At 50.9% G+C, this 3,820-nt stretch overlaps 1 non-coding gene across 1 annotated transcript; it reads left to right on the forward strand.

The window, feature by feature from the left end:
* Positions 1-3,395: 3,395 nt before the first annotated feature.
* trnar-ccg (transfer RNA arginine (anticodon CCG)) lies at positions 3,396-3,467 on the forward strand. The gene has a single exon. It is a non-coding gene; the product is annotated as a tRNA-Arg (tRNA).
* The last annotated feature ends 353 nt before the right edge of the window (positions 3,468-3,820 follow it).

A 3,820-nucleotide genomic window follows, 5' to 3' on the forward strand; every position in this document is an offset into this window, starting at 1 on the left:
AGAGAGAGAGCGAGAGGTAGATATGGAGAGAGAGAGAGCGAGAGGTAGATATGGAGAGAGAGAGAGCGAGAGGTAGATATGGAGAGAGAGAGAGAGCGAGAGGTAGATATGGAGAGAGAGAGAGAGCGAGAGGTAGATATGGAGAGAGCGAGAGGTAGATGAGAGAGAGAGCGAGCGAGAGGTAGATATGGAGAGAGAGAGAGTTAGATATGGAGAGAGAGAGAGAGAGAGAGAGAGAGCGAGAGGTAGATATGGAGAGAGAGAGCGAGAGGTAGACATGGAGAGAGAGAGAGAGAGTGAGAGGTAGATATGGAGAGAGAGCGAGCGAGAGGTAGATATGGAGAGAGACAGCGAGCGAGAGGTAGATATATAGAGAGAGAGAGCGAGAGGTAGATATGGAGAGAGAGAGAGCGAGAGGTAGATATGGAGAGAGAGAGCGAGAGGTAGATATAGAGACAGAGAGAGCGAGAGATAGATATGGAGAGGGAGAGGTAGATATGGAGAGAGAGAGAGAGCGAGAGCTAGATATGGAGAGAGAGAGAGAGCGAGCGAGAGGTAGATATGGAGAGAGAGCGAGCAAGAGGTAGATATGGAGAGAGAGAGAGCGAGAGGTAGATATGCAGAGAGAGAGAGCGAGAGGTAGATATGGAGAGAGAGAGCGAGCGTTAGATATGGAGAGAGAGCGAGAGGTAGATATGGAGAGAGAGAGGGAGAGGTAGATATGGAGAGAGAGAGAGCGAGAGGTAGATATGGAGAGAGAGAGAGCGAGAGGTAGATATGGAGAGAGAGAGAGCGAGAGGTAGATATGGAGCGAGAGAGAGCGAGAGGTAGATATGGAGAGAGAGAGAGCGAGAGGTAGATATGGAGAGAGAGAGAGCGAGAGGTAGATATGGAGAGAGAGAGAGAGCGAGAGGTAGATATGGAGAGAGTGAGCGCGAGGTAGATATGGAGAGAGAGAGCGAGAGGTAGATATGGAGAGAGAGAGCGAGAGGTAGATATGGAGAGAGAGCGAGAGGTAGATATGGAGAGAGAGAGAGAGGGAGAGCGAGAGCTAGATATATAGAGAGAGAGCGAGAGGTAGATATGGAGAGAGAGTGCGAGAGGTAGATATGGAGAGAGAGAGAGCGAGCGAGAGGTAGATATGGAGAGAGAGAGAGCGAGAGGTAGATATGGAGAGACAGAGCGAGAGCGAGAGGTAGATATGGAGAGAGAGCGAGAGGTAGATATGGAGAGAGAGAGCGAGAGGTCGATATGGAGAGAGAGAGCGAGAGGTAGATATGGAGAGAGAGAGCGGGAGGTAGATATGGAGAGCGAGAGGTAGATATGGAGTGTGCGCGACAGGTAGTTATGGGAGAGAGAGCGAGAGGTAGATATGCAAGAGAGAGCGAGAGGTAGATATGGAGAGAGAGAGCGAGAGGTAGGTATGGGAGAGAGAGCGAGAGGTAGATGAGAGAGAGAGAGCGAGAGGTAGATATGGAGAGAGAGAGCGAGCGACAGGTAGATATGGAGAGCGAGCGAGAGGAAGATATGGAGAGAGAGAGCGAGCGAGAGGTAGATATGGAGAGAGAGAGCGAGCGCGAGGTAGATATGGAGAGAGAAAGCGAGCGAGAGGTAGATATATAGAGAGAGAGCGAGAGATAGATATGGAGAGAGAGAGAGAGCGAGAGGTAGATATGGAGAGAGAGAGCGAGAGGTAGAAATGGAGAGAGAGCGAGAGGTAGATATGGAGAGAGAGAGCGAGCGTTAGATATGGAGAGAGAGCGAGAGGTAGATATGGAGATAGAGAGAGAGAGGTAGATATGGAGAGAGAGAGAGAGCGAGAGGTAGATATGGAGAGAGAGAGCGAGAGGTAGATATGGAGGGAGAGAGAGCGTTAGATATGGAGAGAGAGAGTGAGAGGTAGATATGGAGAGAGAGAGCGAGAGGTAGATATGGAGAGAGAGAGGTAGATATGGAGAGAGAGAGAGCGAGAGGTAGATATGGAGAGAGAGAGAGAGCGAGAGGTAGATATGGAGAGAGAGAGAGAGCGAGAGGTAGATCTGGAGAGAGAGCGCGAGAGCTAGATATAGAGAGAGAGATCGAGAGGTAGATATGGAGAGAGAGAGCGAGAGGTAGATATGGAGAGAGAGCGAGAGGTAGATATGGAGAGAGAGAGCGAGAGGTAGATATGGAGAGAGAGAGCGAGAGGTAGATATGGAGAGAGAGAGCGAGAGGTAGATGTGGGAGAGAGAGCGAGAGGTAGATGTGGGAGAGCGAGCGAGAGGTAGATATGGGAGAGAGAGCGAGAGGTAGATATGGGAGAGTGAGCGAGAGGTAGATATGGAGAGAGAGAGAGCGAGAGGTCGATATGGAGAGAGAGAGCGAGGTAGATATGGCGAGAGAGAGAGCGCGAGAGGTAGATATGGCGAGAGAGAGAGAGTGAGAGGTAGATATGGAGAGAGAGAGAGAGCGAGAGGTAGATATGGAGAGAGAGAGAGAGCGAGAGGTAGATATTGAGAGAGAGAGAGAAAGAGCGAGAGGTAGATATGGAGAGAGAGAGAGCGAGAGGTAGATATGGAGAGAGAGAGAGCGAGAGGTAGATATGGAGAGAGAGAGAGCGAGAGGTAGATATGGAGAGAGAGAGCGAGAGGTAGATATGGAGAGAGAGAGAGAGAGGGAGAGCGAGAGCTAGATATATAGAGAGAGAGCGAGAGGTAGATATGGAGAGAGTGCGAGAGGTAGATATGGAGAGAGAGAGAGCGAGAGGTAGATATGGAGAGACAGAGCGAGAGGTAGATATGGAGAGAGAGCGAGAGGTAGATATGGAGAGAGAGAGAGAGCGAGAGGTAGATATGGAGAGAGAGAGAGGTAGATATGGGAGAGAGAGCGAGAGGTAGATATGGAGAGAGAGAGCGAGAGGTAGATATGGAGAGAGAGAGAGCGAGAGGTAGATATGGAGTGTGCGCGACAGGTAGTTATGGGAGAGAGAGCGAGAGGTAGATATGCAAGAGAGAGCGAGAGGTAGAGATGCAAGAGAGAGCGAGAGGTAGATATGGAGAGAGAGAGCGAGAGGTAGGTATGGGAGAGAGAGCGAGAGGTAGATATGCAAGAGAGAGCGAGAGGTAGATATGGAGAGAGAGAGCGAGAGGTAGGTATGGGAGAGAGAGCGAGAGGTAGATATGGGAGAGAGAGCGAGAGGTAGATATGGAGAGAGAGAGCGAGAGGTAGATATGGAGAGAGAGAGAGCGAGAGGTAGATATGGAGAGAGAGAGCGAGCGACAGGTAGATATGGAGAGCGAGCGAGAGGAAGATATGGAGAGAGAGAGCGAGCGAGAGGTAGATATGGAGAGAGAGAGCGAGCGAGAGGTAGATATGGAGAGAGAGAGCGAGCGAGAGGTAGATATGTAGATATGTAGGAGCTCGTAGCGCAACGGTAGCGCGTCTGACTCCGGATCAGAAGGCTGCGTGTTCAAATCACGTCGGGGTCAATGTTCTTCCGGGTAATTTCAGAATTATTGAGGGGCAGCACAGTGGCATAGTGGTTAGCACTGTTGCCTCACAGCGCCAGGGACCTGGGTTCGAATCCGGCCTCGGGTGACTGTCTGTGTGGAGTTTGCACATTCTCCCCGTGTTTGCGTGGGTTTCCTCCCGGTGCTCCGGTTTCCTCCCACAGTCCAAAGATGTGCGGGTTAGGTTAATTGGCTATGATAAATTGACCCTTAGTGTTAGGGGGATTAAATACGTGGGGTTACGGGGATAGGGTGGGATATGTGTTGGTGTAGGGGTTACGGAGATTGGGTGGGATATGTGTCGGTGCAGGCTCGATGGGCCGAAATGGCCT

Source organism: Somniosus microcephalus, chromosome 4 (genome assembly GCF_052327205.1).
Source record: "Somniosus microcephalus isolate GS21.2 chromosome 4, FLI_Smic_1.0, whole genome shotgun sequence".
NCBI classification, from domain to species: domain Eukaryota; kingdom Metazoa; phylum Chordata; class Chondrichthyes; order Squaliformes; family Somniosidae; genus Somniosus; species Somniosus microcephalus.